This window comes from Pinus tabuliformis, chromosome 5_2 (genome assembly GCF_031772625.1).
Source record: "Pinus tabuliformis cultivar Carrire ecotype Pingquan chromosome 5_2, CPIR1, whole genome shotgun sequence".
In the NCBI taxonomy this organism is placed as follows: Eukaryota; Viridiplantae; Streptophyta; class Pinopsida; order Pinales; family Pinaceae; genus Pinus; species Pinus tabuliformis.
Window position 1 is genome coordinate 761,464,366 of NC_142306.1, and position 26,248 is coordinate 761,490,613.

At 33.2% G+C, this 26,248-nt stretch overlaps 1 pseudogene; it reads right to left on the reverse strand.

The window, feature by feature from the left end:
• Positions 1 to 21,002: 21,002 nt before the first annotated feature.
• LOC149161512 (L-type lectin-domain containing receptor kinase IV.4 pseudogene) lies at positions 21,003 to 22,634 on the reverse strand (annotated as a pseudogene).
• Positions 22,635 to 26,248: the final 3,614 nt, after the last annotated feature.

The following is a 26,248-nucleotide window of genomic DNA, read 5'->3' on the forward strand; positions in this document are numbered from 1 at the left end:
TGCACAGTTATCAATGATTACCTTTATCGCAATCGGGCATCACAGTTACCCATGGTCTTATCACATATATGCTCTATCATGCCTCTGATTCTGATATGCGACTATCAAAACAATTAAACCACCTTTCAATATGAAAAGAAGGAAATACACTAAAATTCCGCTCTGAACCATATAGTGGAACTCAAAATTTATATGTCCGCACTTATATTTATTGTCGGGTCCGCCCCTCCATATAAACCTTCCGCTGCGCTACTCCTCCTCTGATCTACGATAGTCGATCTGCTCAATCTCCGATCAACGCTTATCGCTATCGGCTATCGGCTATCACTTGATCCCTACACTTTAAAACTTCTGATCCAACATGTGTTTATGGACCTGATGGGTTCTAAGTCGCATTCGATAAGGTTTTGAGTCTGGCCATACATCGCATGTCGCAATCGCTTCCTCCCTTTGAAAGATTGTGATGCGATCCTGAAACCAATGTAAAGCGTTGGATCTGTGGGAGGAGATCAACGACGAAGGATAATGCGAAGGCCAATGAGTGGACCCGACAATATTTATAAATGTGGATGTATAAATTTTGAGATCCACTTATATGGTTCGGAGCAGAAATTTAATGTATTTCCTTTGTATTTCTATAAAGTGTTGTGCCGAGGGCTTTTATGCAAAAGTGTTATTCAAACGTTCCAATAGTCACATATCGGAGTCAGAGGGGGATAAAGGTATGTATGTGGTATGACCACGGTAATTAGTAATGAGCGACTGCGATAAAGGTGATTCTCGGGAATTGTGCAAAGACCAAGGATTGGCGGAAAAAGGTATGATGTATGTGGTTTTATGTGTTATCAATTATAAAGGGTTTATAATGGATTGAAGCGCGATAGAAGGGTTTTAAGGTTAAGCACAATTATAACCCAAAGTTAAAAGAGGGTTTTGTATATGGTGCGGAATAAGGATTTAATAATGGCTTAGAGGGGTTGTATGAGTCCCGATATTAAAGGGAATGAAGGTTAAGGGGTGATTAAAGTCTCGATAATGAGGGTTTAGACTTTGGGTTAGTCTATTAATATGTTTCCACATGAGAGATAATGGAAAGGGCCTTAACCATTACTATTAATGAAGTTTTGACCTCGTAGGTCATATCTATTCCTGGGAAAATGGTTTATGCATAGGTCTACATGCATACTATGGGTAAAGTAGGGGTAACCCTGCGTCAGATGTTGGACCATGGTAGACCATTAATAAAAGCGGATATACAACCATTGTTAAATATGGTTTAAAATGGTTGACCATGGTTGAGTTTCATATTGAGACAATATTTCTCAAATCTTTTGATGTTGGACCATGGATATGAATTGCCATGGTTGATGATGGTTGAAAATTGTTTATTTTCATATTGATACAATCTTTGTCACAATGTGACATTGGACAAAGAGACCTATCTGATTAATAAACTCGAGCGATTAATATGAAAAACCCAAGGGAATAACATTGAACCTTATGATTAACATGGTTGACCATGGTTGGCTATGATTGACAATGGTTGACCATGATTGATATTATAAACCTAAGGGAATAGTAAACCCAAGGGATTAATACTAAAACCCAAAGGGATTTTCACTAAAACCCCAAGGGATTATGAACCCAAGGGAATAATATTAAACCCAAGGGACTAATATTATAAACCCAACATATATAAACCCTAAGACAAATACTATAAACATTGAAATAAACATGATCAACCATCATTGATGTTCATATTGAGACAATCCTTATCACAGTTCCATGTTGGACCATAGTCAACATCATAATAAACCATGTTTGACTCAGGAATAACAAACCCAAGTGATTGATATTATAACCCAAGGGATTAATACTAAAACCCCAAGGGATTATGAACCAAAGGTAATACTATTAAAGAAAAGGGACTAATAATATAAACCCAAGGAAATATGAAACCCAAGGGATTGATATAATAAACCCCAAGGTATTAATACTAAAACCCCAAGGGACTAATATAATAAACCCAAATATAAATATTACAAACACTAAAATAAACATCATTTATTTTCATGATTAGAAAATCCTTGTGAAATATGATATTCAAGCATGGTTGACCATGGTTGGCTATGATTGACAATGGTTTACCATGATCGATATTATAAACCTAAGGGAATAATAAACCCGAGGGATTACTATGAGAAACCGAATGGAATAATAAAATGAAGGGATTAGTGCTAAAACCCCAAGGGGTGATGAACCCAAGGGATTATTATTCATTTTCATGGTGAGACAATCCTTGTCACAATGTGACATTCAAGCATGGTTGGCTATGATTGACAATGGTTTACCATGATTGATACTAGAAACCTAAGGGAATAATAAACCCAAGGGATTGATATGAGAAACCCAAAGGAATAATAAAACGAAGGGATTAATACTAAGACCCCAAGGGTATAATATTAAATCCAAGGGACTAATATTATAAACCCAATGTATATAAACCCTAAAAAAAATATTATAAACATTAAAATAAACATGATCGACCATCATTGATTTACATATTGAGACGATTCCTATCACAATTACATGTTAGACCATGGTCGACATTATAATAAACCATGTTTGATTTTGGAATAATAAACCCAAGCGATTGATATTATAAACCCAAGGGATTAATACTAAAACCCCAAGGGATTATGAACCTAAGGCAATATTATTAAACAAAAGGGACTAATAATATAAACCCAAGGGAATAATGAACCCAAGGGATTGATATAATAAACCCAAGGGATTAACACTAAAACCTCAAGGGATTATGAACCCAAGGAATTATTAATATTAAAAAGTTGAAGAATGAAGAAAACCAATAATTTGATATTATAAACCATTGGGAATTAATAAACCCAAGGGAAAAATATTATAAACAAAAGGGATAAAAAATGGCAAGGGATTATGAACCCAAGGGAATAATATTAAACCCAACTGACTACTATTATAAACCCAACATTCGTAAAACCAGATATAAATATTACAATGTCTAAAATTTTCATGGTGAGACAATCTTTGTCACAAAAGTGTTATATTTGTCTGCCATTAAAATTAGTTATGTAATGACTTTGAATTTAATTGCATTTTGTTGGGGCCGCTCCGACTAATGCTCCGACGAAGTTTGAGACATGATGTTGGGAATGCATATTCACATTTGCCTGTGATATTATTAACTGTGACTTAGTGTGTTTCATGTGTCCAATGAAAACAACGGTTTCAGACTTTAGGGTTCCAATGACTCTTGATACATGTGGGTTTAATTCTTTATTGCCTCCCCCTCAAGACATAATATAGTCTCACGCAACTCCATTGAAATTAATGTTTTGTTTTGTTTTTTTAGGTTAGCGATTTCATGAATCAGCTTTCTTAAGTTTAATATGTTTTATTTAGACTTTGCAGTTGTCCAAATTTTTGTTGTGTTTAGTATATTTTTAGTCAACATTGGATAGAAGCATGAGTGATTTTATGGCTCACTACATATTTTTTTATTCAATGTATATTTTTTTTATTCAGTATGGTTTTTGTCTTTTTGTGATCCTTGTAAAGGTCGGATATAGTTTTTACTTAATTTAGTAATGTTTTTTTTTCACAGTTTAATACATTTTTTTATTTAGAAATCCCATGGCTTACCTTAACATAGTTTTTAATATTTTTCACCTTAGAGGTCTAACTATTCGTTGATGAATTGATTTTTTTTTCAAAATTTGTGTTATTATTAATTTGTAAATATATCAAAATTCACAAATCATATACTCATAATTTAATATTTTGTTTATAATTTTTTTACGGATTTGACGATTATCTCTCAATATGTTTTTAAACATATAATAAGGTTTTTTTAAAGACTTTGGGGTTGCCTAAACACTCTAACATTTCACTATTCAAGCTATGTTTTCTTGTTCAATATATTTGGTTTTTCTCATTCATTGATCCTGTCCACACCAAATATTCCACTTAATTTAGCAATCTCATTGCTCACCATTCCAATAATTTTTTCCATTTGATGAACCCACTAATCACCACAACACATTTTTCCCCTTACCAATCTCACTATCTGCCAATGCGTATGGAATTAGTTTCAAACAATTTGTAAATATAGAACTCAACCTTATCTTTTTCAGTTTTCATGTTCATGCTATGAAATTATTGCCACACATTGTCAACTAGGCTTGCATGGCAACATGCAGACAAAATGCAAAAAAGGGACACAGGCTTTGGCTTCAAACCATAGTGCTTCATTTGTTCAAAAAGACACAAAGCCTCCTTCCCATACCCCTGTATGGAATATCCCACAATCAATGCATTCCATGAGACCACATCCCGACCAGGCATTTCATCAAACACTTTACACGCATTATTTATAACCCCACATTTGGCATACATGTCTACAAGTGCACTTGCCACAAAGATATTATGCTCAAATCCACTTTTAATTATGCCTCCATGGATATGTTTCCCACAACCCAAGGATGCCAAGCTTGCACAGGATGAGAGAACACTTGCGAATGTGTCAGAGTCTAGCTTGACGCTTATCCTATGCATATCTTGAAATAGCTTCAGGGCCTCTTCAAATCAACCATTTTGAGCAAACCCTGCAATCATTGCATTACATGGGAACTCATCCTTTTGAGGCGCTTTATTAAAGAGCTTGAAGGCCTCATCAACATAGCCACTTTGTGCAAACCCAACAATCATTGCAGGCCATGAAATAGCATCTCGTTCAAGCATTTTCTCAAACAATTTTAGGGTGTCATCAAGGTATCCCCTCTACATATATCCTGCAATCATCGATATCCACAACACAACATTATGTTTTAGAATTTCCTAAAAAGGTTTCATCACATTGTCAACACAACTATTTTGGACATATCTAGCCATCATCGTAGTCCATGACACAAGACTCCTCTCAAGCATCTTTTCAAAGAACTTAAATTCCTTACCAATAAGCCCTTCCTGTACATACCCAACCATCATGGGATTTTGTCAAATACTTTGAGTGCATCCTTAATACTCCCACCTTTAACATACATATCCACCAGGGCACTCCCAATAAACACATTTGATTGAAGCCCACTTTTGATTACAACTTCATTGACTTCCCTACCATGTTTCATCCCCTCTATGTTGGCACAGGCAAGAAGAAAGCTTGTGAAAGTGAACTTATTCAGCTAAATATATGTTCTTTGCATTTCAAAGAAAGCTTTCATGGATTTCTTACGAATCCCATGGTGCACATATTCTACAATCATAACAGTCCAGGAGACAACATTTTTCCTCCGCATCAAATCAAAAATTTCGTAACTAACTTTGGTTTGCACAATAAATTTTTCTCATACTTTGGTGTTAAATTTGCACAATAAAGGGTTCATCAAATAGGCTGAGGAGATCATCTCTTGAACCCATAATAAGCACAATGAGCTTCAAGATCAACACTATGTTTCTCACATGATTGAAATTAGCAACCAGAATTGGTTTCCCCTCCAAAAAGAGAGATACTCTAGAAGTTACCAACATTGAGGTACTGTATGTATTGAAGTTAATATACATTGCCCTGTAATTTATTTCCAATGTTTAGTGGCTAAAGCATTATGTTCTACCTTTGTTGAACCAACTAGATGAATATCCACAAAAACCACTTCATTCATATTCAGAATATATTACATCACATAGTGCTACACTTCAATCAACCATGCACTTAATTAATTTTGGAAAACACAATCATCCTCAATATTATTAACAAGGCTTCCCAAGTTAGGATATTGAGAATGACATGAAAAAAACAAACAGAGAAAGTAATGTATGAGTCAAAAAACATGCACTTACAATGAAATGTTGTCATTTTCATTTCATTTAAAAAAAATAAAATCAATAATACGACTATATATATATATATATATATATATATATATATATATATATATATATATATATATATATATATAGTAGATGCAATCTTTTGATCTTGCTACTGATTGTGACAATGATAATTGGCAATATGTTCTACATTCCTCTTACAGGAAATCAAGTTTAGTAAAGTCCAATTAAATTTGATAAATGGAATATGAATCTGTGAAAGCAAAATCCAACTTCAACTACTTGAGCAATTTAACCACCAACCATAAAAGTATACCTTGTTCCAACAAATCCTGCTATGATTTTATCAAACGATGAAGCTCATTGTCAGGGCTCGATATACCACGAATTTGATTTTCCTTTTTTTTATTTAATGAGAATTTTATTGAAATTTGTATTTCATTTAATTGGTAAGAATTTTAATTATAAATTGTTTTCATAATATTTATTTGATATGGGCACTAGGTTGTTTCTTGATGTATATGATTGCAAATTACAAACTAGAAATTGCCCTGAAAGGTGCAAAGATACACCAAAGAAATGAGAAAAACATCTTGGAAAACTAAATAAATAGATATAAAAACTCCTATTTCTAATAGAATAAGTATTAGATAAATACTATTTGAAAAAAATTGAGGAAACTCTATTACAAAGAGCAACCTTCTACTTAAGTGGAAAGGAGGTTTTCACCTCAAGAGATGTGAGCTCTCTCACATTTGGTAGATCTAAAGTTAAGATGGATTGAGGTTGGTAATATATCAGTAACCATCACACCCATTGGTCGAGTGAATATCAATTTTTTTTTTTTATATAAATACACAAAATATTGATAAACAATAATGTTTTTAAAAAGGGTATACATTCTATACACAAAATAATATTGCTTGAAAAACTGCATTAATTATGGGAAAATGCAATTTTAAATAGAAATATAAATATTACAAAGAGTGGGAATTTGGGAGAAGCTTCTCAATTGATAAGGCTATTTTCCTCTTCAATTCCATTTTCTTCATTTACAACCTCCTCTATTTTTGTAGGCTTCTCATTTGATTTTGTTGCAACTCCTTCCTCAAACTTTTCACCTTTGAATATGCCTTTGAAGTTTGTAAATGATCGATGTTTGCATTCTTTCCCAAACATTGATATGGTTACTAACTCGACCTTTATTTCATTTCCTCCAACCGCCCAATGAGTTTTAATCTCTTCCACTCTTATGGATATTTCATTTACATCCTCTCCTTCAAAGTATTTTTCAAATACTACAACAATGTTATTGTTGTCCTCTTCTTGACTTGCAACAACAATATGGTTGCTTCTTCCTTCATGTTTACTTGCATATTGACAAATGTTAGATGGATTATTTAAATCAAATCCCTTAATAGGCATGCCCTCCAGGGACTCTTCATCCTCGATTTCAAAAATGATGAATTCAACATCACCATCCATCTCACAGTCTAGAAAACATATTCTTATGGCTTGACCTTATCATACCAAAAGAGTGATATGTGATATCATATTAGACTCATAATCCCATCATCTAAAATATCCACCATCTTTCCATGCAATTTATGTATATTCATAAGAGCATCAAGAAGACAAGGTTCAGGCCATGGTGTATATGTTAAATATACTATAAATTTACATCCATGATGTACTATATTATATCAATTATTTGACACGATTCCATATTAGTGTGTATGCTTATAAACATTTTCTTATGGCTTGACCTTATTATATCAAAAGAATGATACAAGATATCATATTAGACTCATAATCCCATCACCTAAAATACCCATTCTCTTTCCATGTAAATTTTGTATATTCATAAGAGCACCGAGCCGACAAGATTTAGGCCTAGGCATATATGTTAAATATATTATAAAATTTAAATCCATGATGTACTATATTATATCAATTATTTGACACAATTCCATATTAGTGTGTATGTTTATAAACATATTCTTGTGGCTTGACCTTATCATATCAAAAGAATCATCCAATTTAGCTTAACAAGTGCCTCTCTTTGTTCATTTTATGTTCTATCTACAAAAGAATGGTATGCAACATAGTAATTTCAAAGTATAAACAGGAATCAATAATAATTTCCACAAAAACACATTCCATTCTTAAAATGATGAATCGATTTGCATCATCTCTCACAATAATCTCTCGCCAAACAATCTTGGAGATGAACTTAGTGGCATTTGGTACTCACCACACACACAAAGGTTCTTCATGATGTGGATAGGGGTACATTGGCTTGTACTGATTGTCCCAAAACTAGTGGCTAACTTATTAGTATGATTGCATAGAATGTTTTCTGTAGCCTCCTCTTCCACACCCTACAACACAATATTTGTGTCATGTACATAACATGACTTCTTCATTTACCCACATGAGGTTTCCAACGTTGCATAATTTTTTTCCATATTGAGGATGGATTTTCTCTTCCATGAAAAATGTATGTAGCTCTCTATGTACCACAACAAGATTGTGCCTTGATTTCTTCTTCACTCCTCTTTCTTTAATCCTGGTCTTCAACTTCACTACATCCTCCCACCTATATGCCTCGACATAGATGTTTGAGAAGAACATGTAATATTTGACATTGTTTGGTTCTAATTATAAGTGGTGTTTACCTTCTTTTCTCCAAGGTCAATATTGCAGTTAATTCTGCAGCCCCCGGCAAGGCTCCCCAAACATTTGCAGTGGGTTTTAGTGACATCTTTTTTATGATGTCATCTACTTCAACACACCCAAGAATTTCAATCAGGAATGCTTGATGTTCCAGCTGAGGTGCAAGGCCATAATCCTACTCAAAGTACTGTCTGCCCTCATCGATTAACCCTTCATGAGAGCAAGCAATAAAAATAGAAGTGAATGTGACATGATCTGGCTTTGTCCTTACCTCTTGCATTTGTGAAAAAAGGGCAAGAGTATCCTCACCATGTCCATGAATTCCATATGCTAGAATCATTGTAGTCCATGACACAATTTTTTTTAAGAAATTCTTTCAAATAATTTGTGGGCAATGTTAACATTCCCACATTTGGCACACATATCCACAAGTCCAGTGCCTACGTTAACATTAAATACAAATCCACTTCTCATTGAATAACCATAAATCCGCTTACCTTGCTCCAGAACCAATAAATTGGCATATGTGGGCAAAACACTAACTATTGCAATTGAGTTGGGTTTTAGACCCTAAATTTTCATTTCGTTGAAGAATGCCAATGTTTCATGAGGATAGACACTCTGGAAATAACCAAAAATTATTGCATTCCAAGACACAATATTTTGTTTAGGGATTATTTTGAACAATCTGCGTGTGATCTTGACATTCCCACATTTTGGCTACACGTCTATGAGTGCAGTGCCTACAACAACATCATATTCAAATCCATTTCTTATTTCATAGCCATGGATCTGCATACCTCGTTCCAAAACCAATAAATCGACACACGCAAGAAGAACAATAATCATGGTAATAGAGTTGGGTTTTATACCATGAAGTTGTGTTGCATTGAAGAATGTCTAAGGCTTTATGGTGATGACCATTATGTAAATAGCCAAAACTTATTGCATTCCATGACATAACATTTTATTTAGACATTCTTTCAAATAGTTTGTGGGCAACGTTAACATTCCCACATTTACCATACTTACCTACAACAATAGTGCCCACAACAACATCAGATTCAAACCCATTTCCTATTAGAGTCATAATCCCATCATCTAAAATACCCACCATATTTCCCTGCAAATTTTGCATATACATAGGAGCAATGAGTAGACAAGATTACTGCTAGGTTGTATATGTTAAATATATTATAAAATTTGCATCCATGATGTACTATATTATATCAATTATTTGAAACAATTCCATATTAGCATGTATGTTTATAAACATATTCTTATGGCTTAACCTTATCATATCAAAAGAATGATATGTGATATCATATTAGACTCATAATCCCATCATCTAAAATACCCACCGTCTTTCCATGAAAACTATGTATATTCATAAGAGCACCAAGCATACAACATTCAGGCCAAGGTGTATATCTTAAATATATTATAAATTTACATCCATGATGTACTATATTATATCAATTATTTGACACAATTCCATATTAGCGTGTATGTTTATAAACATATTCCTATGACTTAACCTTATCATACAAAAAGAATCATCCAATTTAGGTTAACAAGTGCCTCTATTTGTGCATTTTATGTTGTACCTACAAAGGAATGGTATGCAACATAGTAAATTCAAAGCATAGAGAGGCATCACCAGTAATTTCTACAAAAACACATTCCATTCTTAAAATGATGGAATTGGTTTGCATCACTCTCACAATAATCTCTCACCCAACAATATTGGAGATGAACTTAATGGCATTTGGTAGTTAGCACACACACAAAGGTTCTTCATGATGTAGATAGGGGTCTAGACTCCTACATTTGGCATACATTGAGGCCAACGTAAAAGCCACAAAAAATTCTAATGCAAGTCCCTTTTTGATCATATCTTCTTGCTTGGAGGTATGATACATTTTCGGATGCGTTGATTACAAAAAGGAATACCAACTTATCGGACTCTATGCATGCACGTCACATTTGAAATTACATACTCAATGCTTTTATCCAGAATCCATTTCTTACATAACCTCTGATCTTCTCCTTCCACTTGAAAGCATTGCTCTGCTTTTGTTTGTGCATATTCGTTTGTGTGAGCAAGTTTTGGTTGGCACGTAAAAAATCTTTTTTGGTTTTCTTCCCTCTATTCCTACACCATTGTTTAACAATTACAGCAAATAATAATGAGAATAATTCTCAACGAGTGTCAGATTTTAATTGGCTGGAGGCGGATGAAAATGTCGATAAACTTTTCCTAGGGCAATCCCTGAGCCACTAAGTTTGGAGAGGCTACTTCACCCAATGCCTATCCTCGAAGGGACTAGGGAATGAGCCGAAAAAACTGAGCAAAAAAAACTCTAATCCAACCTAAAAATAAACAAATCAAAACAAGCTATGACATAATGTATAATACTGACATAAAGACGTAATGACAAGGAAACTAAGCCACACCATAAATTTTAGATAGAGGATGATAGTAGGAGGGAAAAACCTCTTGGGGTCAAAAAATCCTTCAGGATTAGATTATCAACCAAAAAAAATAAGATGTTACAATACAATAGAAATATTTACCATAAGTATATGCTTGAGTTTGGAAGGAGCTTGTCTCATCTTAAAGGGAATGTTTTCTACTGCAAATCTATCTACAACAATAACTGCACTTATTGTACCTCCATCTTTAGTTTTGGAAGTAATTTTGTTGTCCAATTTGGTGACTTCGATGGACAAGCCTATGATTGTTCTCTTCTACTACGGCTTGGATCTTCTTTGCTCTGTTATGGCGATCTGAACAACCTCCTCCCTCAATCGTTCCTCTGCTATGGAATTTTCCCTGCATGGGAGGAAACCCCAATTCTCTTGCACAATTAGGTTTCCCAACACACTCACAACTTGATAGGTCTTCAGAGTTAACCCCAATTAATCTTTTCAGTTTTTCCTATCTGATTACGAATGAGATTTGCTTCTGGAAGCTTGTTAGCATAAAGTTAAATTTATGGTAAACAATTTTTGGTGGGTTTTAAAGAAATATTTTCTCATTAACCATTACCACAATTTACTAAGTCTACATAGTAAAGTAAATATAAATTGTTCACGGTATAGCTTTCCTGCATAATATTTGGAATGTGGACATATGTCACGTTTAACAGTGTGGACATATGTCACACTTAGACAAAAAGGGTAGATGAAAGCTTGGTCTGACAATTTTCAAAAAGGGAACATCTACACTATAATTAAAAGGAAAATACATAGAAATACACTGAACAACCTAAATTTATTATTTTAAACCAAAATACAATTCTTTGAATTTAACACTCCTAACAACCTCTCTTTTCACCTACTGGGGCAATCACTAGTATTATGAAATCTAGAATTCAATATTGTTGCTACTCTATTTTAATAAAATAAACTTAAATCTTAGTAGTACATGGTATGAAATTTTAATTTAATAAGAGTAATATTAATTTTAACAGGTAAAATTTTATTAATTAGATTATTCACATTAAATTTATATTAATATTATGCAATATATACTTCAATATTATTGTTACTCTATTTTAATAAAAACAAAAGTTTAAATCTTAGTAGTACATGGTATGGAATTTTTATTTAATAAGAATAATATTAATTTTAATATGTAAAAGTTTATTAAATATAGTTGTAAGTTGTAACGTATATTTAAGAATAAAATTAATATAATTGAGGTAGATAAATACAATAATTAATAATTATGTTGATTAAGGTGTTTACTTCGGAATAAAATTTCTAAAATTTTAATTTAATAGATCAATAATTGTTAGGTGGATAATAGGGATTTAACCTCCATGAAATATTCTAGAGTATTCTTAGAGTAGCTATAGATGAAATACTAAACATGTTATGGTTTTTTGAGCATGTGATATTAGTAATCGTTGGGACCATGAAAACAAGAGAAGAAGTGGTGTCTAAAGACATCGTTAGTTGGAATCTGAATGACCATGAGGAACACTTTACCTGGACTCTTTCTTCCTTTAAAAAGTCCATATTACAGATGAATATCATAGGTCAGTACCACAAATTTTCATAAACCTCGAGCTCAAAAATCACAGGTAACTTGATCAAATAAAGTTTACCTAAACTATCATAAAAATCCCCCCTGTAAACTTGACTAAGGGAGATTAAATTGGTCCTAATCATTCTATTGAGACCTATATAAAAAGGTTAACATTTACCGAAAAACATTGGTAATTAACCGTTGTATCCACTAGTTATCTAGGATACTTTTTCTCATACATGGTTTATCAACCATCTCATCTGAGATCTCACATTCTCGTTGTCAAGATAGGATATCAATACACCTTCCATTCCACAACTTGACAACTCCATGTGCCACTAGACTACATGTATTCCTGATGAAAGTCTTAAGGTCTTACAACAACCAACCTCAAACTAGCATATGAGTACACATGTCACTGTCGCACCTATCCAAGTGGTTCATTCCACAACTTCAGCCATCACATATTGCTGCACAACATGTATTCCTAAACAACATGTCTTACAACTTCCTATGGTAATACAATTGGCTACGACGGGATTTTATAAATTGGACTAAAAACCCTTAGGGTTTTCACACACCACTGGTATTATCACGCCACTACGACTCTCATCACATGCTTGCTCCTTCACTAAAATTTAAACCATTAACACCATCTCTATTTTCTCATCCATACGACCACACTCTTGCTACAACTCTAGTTTTGTTGATCTATATCTCAACTTGGCCTTTCTCGCTATTTGGCCTCTCTCTCCTTATATCTCCAACCCATGGTATTCATCCACTTCTCGTTATCATTGTGTGTCCTATTCAAAAAAGTTATGGGCATTGACTTATTTGCTTAAAGGAATACCACTTAGCATAGAGGTCACATCAATATCCATCCCTTCATCATCTTCTTCTTCAAATTCTTTGCCTTTTTATTCGTCATCCTTTTCCAATGGCTCCTCCTCACAACCCTAGTCAAAAAAATCTTTGAAAAGTCCTAGTATCCTTATGCTTCATTTTGATATTTGTGAGATTCATCTTCTCAGACTCCTTCAGTTAATGGCTCGACCAATTTTCTACTTGGTGAATCTTCCCTACAATCTAAAGATTGTACAAGATTCTTGGTGTCCCAATTTGATACAACAATCCAATTTCTATTAACATTTTCAATCTCCTTGGGTTTTCTAAGATCCTAAGATTTCTCGATTTATTCTGGGGTTTCTTCTTCTAATGATTTATGGAGTTTCTTCTTCTCCTTCCTTTCCTGCTTCTTTTTTCCTTTCAATTTCCTTTTATTCTTCTTCTTCTCACTCAGAGGTTCACTCTTTTCTCACATTCTATTGTCCTAAGGATGAACCATAGTAGTGGGTTCTAAACGTCAACCAAAAAGAATGATTATGTGATTAATCCATAAAACAATCTCAAAACAAGATGAATCACATAAGCCTAAAATAAGAGGGGCAACATCTTCAACACGAGTTGTTCTCATAGGGGGACCTTGTCGCCACAAGAAATGCAGATACAAAACTCTTAAACTAATCCCTGCTCATGATCATACATACATGCTCTGTAATTTGTGAAGACATGAGAATATGCATAGTGAGCATATGATTGCATTCTAGTGAATTAAACTTCGACTAAATTCCCTAACGCTTAGAGATCTATATGTGCTACCCAACCTATCTGTGTATCTCAGTTTCCCTTCCAACATGGGCACTTTTTTTCGTCATGTCTTCTCGATATTTCTCACAAAAATTATACCATTCATAACCATACTTTGATCAACACAACAAATTTAACCATAGCCGATATCGATTGTTAGGATCACAAAACCAAGAGAAGTGGTAAGGTCTAAAGACACCTTTGTTTAGGATCTCAATGGCCATGAGGAAATATTTAAGTGCAATCATCCCACCATTAAATATACTATATTCCACATGAATAGCATGGGTTATCAAAACCCTACAGCTAGAATAACCATCTTGAGCTATGGTATCAAAAAGTTCCATTGTAAAGTGGGGGTGAATCTTCATGATGAAAAATTTGTTACAAGTTTTCTAAAATACAAATATGTTTAAGTGATATATTAATTCTTTTTATAATTAACATTAATAATAATAATTTAAACTAATGTTATAAGTAGTTCATTTTCATGATTTTTTTTAAAATCTTGGCAATACATTAATAATAATAATTTAAAGTAAAGTTATAAGTAGTTAATTTTCATGATTTTTTTTTTAAATCTTGGCAATGTAAGATATATTACGAGGTCAATGTTTTGATGTCTCTCAATACTAGCCATTTAATTTATATGGTTGTACTAGTTTTTATGTTTTTTTTAATCTTAGTAGTGTGAAATGTACCATGAAATAAATGTTTTGATATTCATCATTGATTGATACCTATCCTCTACCAACCACTTAATTGATATGTCTAATCTAATAAATATTACTTTAAAATTTTGCTTCTACATTAAATTTATATTTATATTATACCACTTAAACTTTAATACCCTCTCTTTTATAAAATCAATTTTAATTTTAATAACAGAATATAAAATTTAAATTTGAATAGAAGTAATATTAATTTTTATAAAATTTAAATTTGAATAGAAGTAATATTAATCTTTAAAATATATAAGTTTATTGAATATAGTTGTAATATATATTTCATAAACAAATAAACTAATCATGATGGTAATTGTGATTAGTTTAAAAGATTTTACTTTAACAAAAGCGCACCGTTTCTATTGACCATAAATTTGAATTTGTGGGTTTTTAAAACTATTAATCATCCTTTCAAAATAAACATGATTAATTTAATTATAAATTTACATTTCAATTCATTTTAAAATATAAAATTAAAATAATCAATCATAACTACTTTATTTCTTCAATCAATTTAATCATAATTTTATATTTAAATTAGTTTAAAAATTAAAATTAAATTAATTAATCATAAATTTTTTTTCAAATTTTCAAAAACAATATTACTTTAATTATTGAAATTCAAAATTCAAAATATAATGAACATTTATTCTTATTTAAATATCCCAATATAAAGATATCTTGCGCTATATACGTGTAAAGATATTTGAAATGTTCGAGAAGATTCTCAAGTTTTGGATGAGAAGAAAAAGATCCCGTGATAAATAAAATAACTCAGTTGAACATACAAGTGAATCCCTTAAGTGAACGCGTTGAAAAGGCAATATAAATCTACAGTTTAAGTTGAGTGATGGATACATTACAACCTTATCATTGAAATAATAATTAATAAAATGAAAAATGCCAGTGTTATACATATTATATATATATATATATATATGATTTTTTAAATTAGGTTAAGTGATGGAGACATTACAACATTATCATTCAAATAATAATAATAGAATAGTAAATGTAATTGTTATATTTATATGATGACACCCTATCGCTTGAGAGACACCCACGACGGAATGACAGAAAGACACCGATGGATGGAGTTGAGCGAGAAGTTGAACACCGCGAAACCAGTGATGGAATAAAAGAAAATAAGTGGACCCACGAAGGAAGGAAGGACAGAAGATACAGTTACATAAATGGAGGATTAAAGTTCAATGAGACCAAACTTTAGCCTATTGAACTTAATAATTGCATATTATATATATATATATATTCTTGATTAGTATAGAGAAAAAAATAAATTTTATAAAGATAAAAATTAATTTTTATTAAAAAAATTTAGTTCATTTTTGTGAATATTGAAATATCTTGGATGTCAAGAAAGTTACAAAAATGTCTACTTGCTTTTTGTGACTTTCTTGACATCCAAGGTATTTCAATATATGGTGATTCAAAATCTTTGATAGATCATGGTAATGGGGATGGCCTCATTAGCAGTCCTCATCTTCTGGGATGGCTAAGCAGAATCATGCACTTTCAAAACTCTATGAAGCAGTTTTCAATCCAGCATATCCCTCGTTCCACGAATGTCCAAGCTGACCTTCTCTCCAAGGAAGGCCTTGAGATGGAGCCGGGATCTTGGTCATTGAGAGTTCTTCGTGATGGATCTTCCTTTCTTATTCAGGATTTCAGTATCAAGGGAATGTGATTTCTTTCAATTTTCGGCTTATGCAGCTCTTATATAGATCTTCAGCATCACGGGATTGTGACTTCTTTCAATCTGGTTTATATGACTTGCATTTTAGTTTTTTAAATATCTGTCCATGATGTGTAGCTGCTCAAACTTTTGAATACTTGTGTATAACTTTGAGTCTTTGGTTCTGATCTCTTGGGGATATTTCAATTCTGTTCTATATGTTGTTATAGCCGGGCAGTTCCCACTGTCCTATGACAATGCTTTGTGATCTTTATATTATTTTAATATAAATCTATGATGATTTTTCTGTCTGAAAAAAAAAACAAAAAAACAACAACAACATAAAAAAGCTAATATACATTTTTACAATAAGATACTTCATTTTAAATTGGATCTAAAAAATATAACATTTCATTTTTTATTATCAATATCCATCTTTTTAACATTTAACCTTTTTATTAATAATATAAAATATTTTACTAATAATATAAAAAAAAATTGAGTTGACCTTAATGAAAAACTCCCTTCACATGACACAAAATTTATAAAATGTCTTTTCATCCTTACATTTTTAAGTGACTTTGTGGATTCCGCACTCTCTAGAGGCTTGGTTGGAGACATCATACCTCATATGGCTTCATTGACAAGACTCTAAAAGGAGTGTAGAGCATTATAGATTAAGAGACTCAAATCCTATTACTAGTTGAATTTCAACTTACTATTTTATTCTTTTCAACCTGCATTTGGTTTATTATTTTTTATTTTCAATTATGATACACGAGTAAGGCATCATAGAGTTAATGATGAATATGACATCAAATTCATATTATATTTTTTTTAAAATTTTTATTATGTCATTGAGTTGAGAAGTTAATTCGACAATTTAATATGATGTGTAAAATTTTTTATCTGTTATCAAAATTGAAATTTTATTCTTATAATCAAAATAAAAATTTTAAATAATTTTAAAAAATAACTATATTAAATAATATAAACACATAAAAAAATTAAATCCCTCTCAGCGTATATTAAATCCATATTAAAATAAATCTATATTAATTATATTTCACCTCATATACATTAATACTTCTTTAATGTTATTTCTTATAAATTGTTTTCCTTTGGAAATATAGTTTTGACTTTTCCTTATCACTTTTATATATTCTTTTATATATATCGTTTATATTTATAAACATTAATATTTACCATGACGCATATGGAACGTAAGGGGAGTTGGAAAACGTGATCCTTAAATATTTAAAGAACTGTATGTTCAAACTAACGAGTGGTCCCATCTTCGAGATTCAACGTCAATCCTTAGAGTTGTTATGGGCGTCTAGATAAACACGTGAATGAAAGTTGAACGAAGTTTATCTTGGCTCTAACTTGCGCACACACTTATGTGTATCAAATTTCACTCACGTCCTCTTTTTAAAGTCAAATATATATGGATCAAAGTCCATTTTCGTGTGCGTTACTCTATTTTACAAATACTTTAAAGTAAGAATTTATCCTCATGTTTCTGGAACAAACTTCATCTTTTTGGGAGGCTACTTTTCACACTTTAAAGTAGCTCTGTGTTAATATATTTAACCGACATTTATTGCTGTGTGTATAGCTCTATTAATTATCCAGGCCTCTTTTTATAAGTTATGAGTTAAAATTTACCATATTGTTGCTACTTTAGGTGTCATTCAAATAGATATGTAGATTTTAATTCATTTTTATGTTTTCAGTTTCTTTTTAGTCATTGTATTTGTTTTATTGTTAAGTATATTTTGGTTGTGTTTGGTAATTTTAATTAAAGTTTTTTATTTTTTAAAATTTCAGAAAAATGTTTAATATTTTTATTTTTCAGTAAATTTAAAAATAAATTTCGAATTTTTTAAATTATTTTTTTTTAATTTTCAATTGTATGAACCATTTCTCATGAGACATAATTCCATTTAAATTTTTAATCTCTAAATTTTTTTCTAATTTTCAATTGTATAGACAATCCTAGGTGGAGAGCGTTTTAGTTTGTGAGTGTCGGACAATTCATTAAAAAAAAACTAATTTTCTGAGTGGTCATTATCTTGGTGAGTTCTCTCATACTAAGACTAAGAGTGACACTCTTATGGTACTGCTTTGCCCAATGATGTCAGTGCTGACATGGTTGCATGTTCTTTACATAGGCAGGGAAAGGGGAGTGGCAAATATTTCCTTGTGCAAAGATGACTATTACTTTTACGAATTTCCACATTATATATCAGATGACTATTACGTTTACAAATTTCCATATTATATATTGTATCATTGCTTTAACATTTTATTAAATTCATGAAATTAATCATATTTTTACCAATTAAACTTGTTGATACTTTGAGAGCCATGAATAAGTATGGTAATACAATGTAAAATAAATGTGTGGAGCTTTCAACATAGTGAAATCTCTCCACAAGCAAAGCTCCACACAAGTCTAGTAAATGTTTCTAAGGTTTACTTTTAAAAGAGACGACTATTACTTTTACTATTAGTCTTTTAAGTTTAGTAAGAGAGGACTGTTACTTTTACAAATTTCCACACTCCTAATGACGTTATTTTATTAATTTCATGGAATTATATTCTTACTAGTTAACTTAGAAAACTATTATTTTTACAAATGTCCACACTATTAGTGACATTATTGAAACTTCATGAAATTATATTTTTGCCACTGAATCATTTATTTGAAAACATTTAAAATTATGCATTTAAGAGCATGTTGGGTTGATTATTTTTTGAAAGGCATGTAAAGTAAAGTTTTTAAACAATGTGCGGAGTTTTGCATGTAAAACAATGTGCAGAGCCTTTTTGTGCGAAGCTTTTGGCATAGTGAAAGCTCCGCACAAGTTTATTAAATATTTTATGTTTATTTCTTAGTAAGAGATGACTACTACTTTTACAAATTTCCACGTTGATAATGTCATCATAAGGTTTATTTCTTAGTAAGAGATTACTACTACCTTTACAAATTTCCACATTGGTAATGTCGTCATTAAAACTTATAGCTTTAACATTTTACGTGTACACGCTCATGAGACTCCACAATAAATAATCATGTCTTTAAGTGAAATCATTCAACATTTATTCAAAATATTTTCTCTTATTACTTTGACACATAGCTTATTTATATTTTTAATATATAATAATATAAATTTCGATAATATAAATATATATATATATATATATATATATATATATATATATATATATATATATATATATATATATATATATAATATTTAAAATATATTCCTTAATTTATATATATATATATATATATATATATATATAACAATTTAATTTTCTAATGGTTATATTTTATATATGAAAATTTTAGTTTTAAATACATAAAAATTAGTGAAATTATATAAATTAAATAGTTGTTAAAGTCTCATAAACATCAATATATTATAAACATTAAAACATTTTATGATACATTTGAAATTACCCACGTTAATAAAAATCATAAAAATTAACTCAATTATAATTTTAATATAAATTTTATCGTTATTAATTATGAAAAGAATTGACATATGAGTGAACTATATATACATTTGAAAAAAATGTGTAACAATATTCTTATTTATGGAGATTAACTCCCTACTTTAATATGGAAATTCTTGTAAACAATTTTCATTACAATACCATGGGCCAATACCATGACTTATCAATAACAAATGCTCAATATGACATGCGTTAGTATGACATAGTTTTAATCAATAAATGTGAGTTAGATTAATTAAAAGATCACAACTAACTTGGAAATAAATCTTAAGTATTGATTTTTATTTTATTTTTTCTATATTGTTTAGAGATTTCAGAGATGGGTGGATAATGTCCATGAAATATTTGTATCATAGTTATCCACATTAATAAATATCATAAAAATTAATTAAATTATAAGTTTAATACAAATTGCATTGCTATTAGTTATTAAAAGAATTAAAATATGAGTGAACCATATACACATTTTAAAAAACATGTAACAATATTATGAAATTCTCATTTTAATATCGAAATTCTTGTAAATAATTTTTGTTACAATACTATGGGACAATATCAATATGGCTTATAACACATATTCAATATCACATACATTTTAATATTCTTAACCATCAAAATTAACTTTCCACTTGATCATGGATTTTCTTTATAAATAATTTTTACTACAAATGGTAAATCACTAATATATCCATACAATATATTTGTATTAGACAAATCCATGACCTGTCGCGTGAATATCCATTTGATGGAAAACCTAAACGAAAACTTTGACAGAAATATTAGCAAACCAGTGTAAAAATTTTAGGCATCAGGCCGCACCGTTGACTTCTCACTGTGAATAGCTTGAAGATGTTGAAACCTTACCACCCATGGACGGATCCATAACAGCCACCCTAAACGAATCCATCTTGAAGTCTGGGAGCGGAGCTTCGCCTTGCAGTATTTGACACACTTGCCGTATCCCCAGCCTTCTCTTCGGCTCGGTAATAGAGCACAATAATCCCAGTTTCAGAACCTTTTCCATTTCGCCCGCGTCGTATTCATTCCCCAGCTTCGGATCTGCTGCATCGAGCAGACTCCCATGCGCGTACAGCTGCCACACCCAGCCCACCAAAAGCAGTCGTTCAACGTCGGTGGATAGGTCCACGGGCTTCCTCCCGCACGCCACTTCCAACAACATAACGCCGAAGCTGAACATGTCGGAGCTCGGCGTGGCCTTTCCCGTCCTTGGGAGCTCCGGCGCTATGTACCCCAGCGTTCCCATCACATGAGTCGTTCCAGGATTCTCGCTATGTTCATACAGCCGGGCAAGGCCGAAGTCCCCCAGCCGCGCATTGAACTCCGAATCCAACAGCACGTTGCTGGACTTGATGTCTCTGTGGATGACCCTCTTCTCCCATTCTTCGTGGAGATAAAGTAGACCTGCCGCCACGCCCTTCAAGATCGCGTATCGCCGAGGCCATGGCAGGATGGTCATCGGGTTCCCGAATATGAGTTTATCCAGGCTGCCGTTGGGCATGTAGTCGTAAACGATGAAAAGCTGCTTTTGCCTCCTGCACCATCCTCGAAGAGGAACCAGGTTCCTGTGCTGTGTGCGCCCCAATGTCGAGATCTCTGCAACGAAACCTTTCATTCCCTCCTTGAACTCCTTCGTCATAGATTTTACCGCGACTTCCTGTCCGCTGCCCGGAAGAACGCCCTTGTAAACCTGACCAAAACCGCCGTGGCCCAAAACGTTTTCATGCCGGAATCCTTTCGTGGCAATGTTGAGCTCCCTGTAAGTGAACCTATGGGGCCAAAACTCAATTGTTTCTTTGCACTTGCCTCTTTTGAAAACCACGGCCGCAATCACCAACGACAAGAGAACGAAAGTGGCCACGGTAACGCTAACGCTAACGCCGGTTATCCATCCTCGGCTGGAACGTTTGGAATACGTTTTAGCAAACGAAGGGAGGCGCGAGATATCGAGTGGGGGAGCCGTGCCTTCTGTGTTGAAGCTCCACGCCAAAACGTAATGGTCTTCGATGAAATTCCCCGTAGCCGCTGAAAAGCCAACGAACATCTTTTCTTGCAGAACACTCTGCAGATCGATTTTCTGAGATATGAGCGGTTTCTGCGGTCTGGGCAAGCCTGCCAACGTTATGGTAACGTTGATCTGGCTTTGCAGACCGTCGTAATCGATCCAGGCCTGTATGTTCCGCCCGCTCTTGAGGCTGAATTCATGGAAATCGTCCCCATTCCAATACTCGGCAGTCTCAGTCCGCACTGAAATGAGGTTTTTGATATCCAACCCCACATGATTGCGGTTGGGATCATCCAATTCGACACTCTCGTTCGTATCGAACTCCACTGCGAACAAGTGATTGTATGTCTGCCCGTCGCTAGTAATGTTAAGCAAGCCTAGATACTCGGAATCCAGACCGCCCATGAGAGTCGCGTAGGGCGTGACGATGAAGGCCATTCCGTGCCCGCCTTGATCCGAGGGGGGATGCACCATGCTGAAAACGAATGTAGTGCTGAAGGAGGAAAGCGTGTCGTTGCTCTTCATCTGCACGGGAGTTGGATACAGCGCCCGGCCGAGCACCCAATTCGTGTCATTCGTAAGCGCCAGCACGGATTTGGAGATTAGTGAAGCGCCCGCCTCCAAAATTAAGTCGGTTCGATTGAATCCGTCGAAGACAAAAGTGGTAGGAGAAACTGGTATGACAAAGGAGAAGAGTGCTACCAGAGTGAAACTGCATACACAGGGTGTTAGAAAAACAGGAGAGACACGATTTCTTCTCCAAGAATCCATTTATTTTTTTCTATGTTCACTGAGATATTATGAACAAGCCATTGTATATATAAATATATAGAGAGAGAATGGCCATTTAGTTTTTTCTATGTTCATTAATATATTAGGAACACGCCATTGTAGATAATATTAATATGCCCAGTTGGCCACATAGTCAACAACGGCGGTAGATACTAAAAAGTCGACCACACAAATTTTCGCGGTCAGCGGACACGCCCGCCAAAGAAATAGCAACAAGCGAAGAGAAAAAATGGCCAGTAGCATTGTAAGACCATATCCAGATTTAAATGAGATAGCAACCGGAGAGGGGAAAGTCCACAAGTCCCAACAAACTAACATTCAACATCCATATTCAATGCTTAAATAGTCCTAACAAAAATCCCAACAAAATACCATTCCACAAATAGCCTTACAACAACGCTTCAAATTTCAACAAACTACCAGTCAACAAATTTCCTCACATCCATGCTTCAAGTTTTGGGTTACTCTGGTGTGTCAAATTTTGATGAACGTTAAAAATTGAAAACCATTATTACCTGGTTGAGCACTTCTCTTCTTCGTTCAAAACTAAGTGAAAAAACGCTATAAAGAATGAATTTAGCCCTTGTTTCAACACTCAAATTCCTGTACACTTACCTAATGCTCCAATGATTACACTCGGAAATTTATATTTATAAGTCAAGAAGCTACAAACAGTTATACTTCATGGCATTACAGTTAGTTTTTTTTTCAAATGCTTGATTATCCGAATTATAATTTCTTACAATGTCGAAACAAATCCAAATGTAATCGCTCTACGTGGCATGCCTTTTGCATAACGAAGCGTCCATGAAATTTCATAAAACATAAAAATAAATACCACCGCATTTCCTGAATAATGTGTGTCCTGGCTTTGTCGTTTACAGCATAAGAATCAATATTTCTGTAATGCATAAGGATCGAAAGTGAAGGCATTAGGGATAAAATGAGAAGGGAGGGAGGGTTTGCGTGAGTTAATCTAGGCATAAAATGAGAAGTGAATGGTTAATTTAGGGATAAAATGAAGTGAAGGGTTTGCTTAGTAATTTCATTTTAACGTTTCAAAAATATATTGAAAAGCTAAAATAAATTATTCATTCCATATGAAAATAAAAACAATATATTATATCTTTACGTATCTCATGTTATATATATATATATATATCTATCTATATATATATATATATATATATCATATTTTTAGATATATTAGTATTTATACATTTAAAAAAAAACTTATTTTTATATCATAATTTTAGATATATTAGTATATGTATATGGGAGATATTACTTCATAATTATAAATATAAAAATTAATATGATTATTTATTTATATTTTACATAAAAATTATATAGAGAAAATTTAATTAGATTATTTATTTACATTGTATATATGAATCATATGGAGAGTGCAAGATCCAGATCTAACACACTTTAGTGTTAACACAAAGGATCTGAAAAAGAAACCATTTTATTTAATTAATAACTGCAAATAATACATGTCAGAATGATTAACATAGAAACCCTTGCCAATGACATGTAAGGCTTCTTATCAAGAGACTCAACCAATTGAACTCTAAAGCACACTTGCGGACCCTAGATAGATCCACGAGACAAATTCACCCACGGAGTTTTCTCCCGTGGGATGAGAATACAAATTCACCCACGGAGTTTTCTCCCCTGGGATGAGAATAGAACTAGCGTTGCCAAGTTCTCAACAGAGACAAAAATAGATAGATAACTCAGGATGATCTAAAGGCCTAGCTCCCATCTTCTTTTATAGGCAAGTTCTCAACAAAGACAAAAATAGATAGATAACTCAGGATGATCTAAAGGCCTAGCTCCCATCTTCTTTTATAGGCTTGATCGACTCTCTAGAAATCTTGTTTTATTATTTTCCCTTGAGAAATGAAGGAAAATACTTATTTTATTATTTTCCCTGGAAAAATGAAGGCAAATACCATGGGCAGATCCCATGGGAGAATACCATGGGTAGATCCCATGGGAGAATACCATGGGTAGATCCCATGGGAAAATACCATGCGTAAATTCTGTCCATTTTGACCATATCAAGAAAATGGAATATTACAAATTCTCTTGCCCAAAGATTTCTTTCCCTCAAGCAATCCACTTCTATCCACAACAAAAGCATTTGTATATTGATACCAGAATCCCATACAAACTAGCTTGTTATCCTATGCCTCCATGTTATATGATCCTAAATGGACCCTTCGATACCTGGATCCCAATGCCACCAAAATCCTGGGACCTACGGGTTATGATACATTCTCGTCCCTCCATCATTGTTTGTTCCTAAGAGCTCAAGGTGCAATATGCCCTTGGCTAAGAGTATCCTCCTAGGATTCATCCCATCAATAGAGTTTCAACTCATAATCTCTCGCCAATCCATCCAGTGGGAAGGATCTAATGCATGAATGCATGCACATGGAATAAGTCTACTATGTTGACATTGCTTGATGCTCAACTCATGTCGCTCCACTCAGTCACCCAACTTGAATCATTTGCAAAACTTTGCCTTGCTTGCCCTATTGTATAAAGGTAGGTTGGTAGTGATGCAAGCCCTATCTATGTACTCCTATAGACGGTTGTTCTAGAACTCCCAATTGTATTCTTCTTATTGCATTGTAAGGGACTTGAGACGTTCATCTACACTAAACAACTTGGCTGTTGACTCGGCACATACCCCTATGAGTTCCTCAATATTTTTCTTCTCCTGTAAGATAGCGTTTCGGGCTGTTTAGACTCTCTGCTTCAACATCATAAGATATATCTCGAAATGTGTGTTATTTCCCTGAATGTCCTCTACTGGCAATTTTGGTTCCTCATTGAATGCCTTTATACCTGTCTACACTAGATGCTCCACGACCACAACTTCATCTTAAGACTTTGGCTGGCTCTTTGGGAATGGTTCATCTTGCACATTATGTCTGTCATGCTTCCTCTCATGATCATGCTCATCATGCCAGTTCACCCTCTTGGTTCCTCACTCAAGTTTCCCTGGCCTCCTCCTTCTGTGAAGATAATTTATTGCTCATCATCTCCAATTGTCGAACATATATGCATTGGTGTACTTCTATATATACTTGGTTGTTCATATTCTTTATGGACATCCTCCTGAAGACCTATGGACTCAGTTGTATAGGATTCTACCTCATCAACATCATTAGATAGAATTTCCTCACGCGCTTCTCAATGCTTGTCACCCTAAATAATATTGTGTTGTTGCTCATCATGTGTACTTT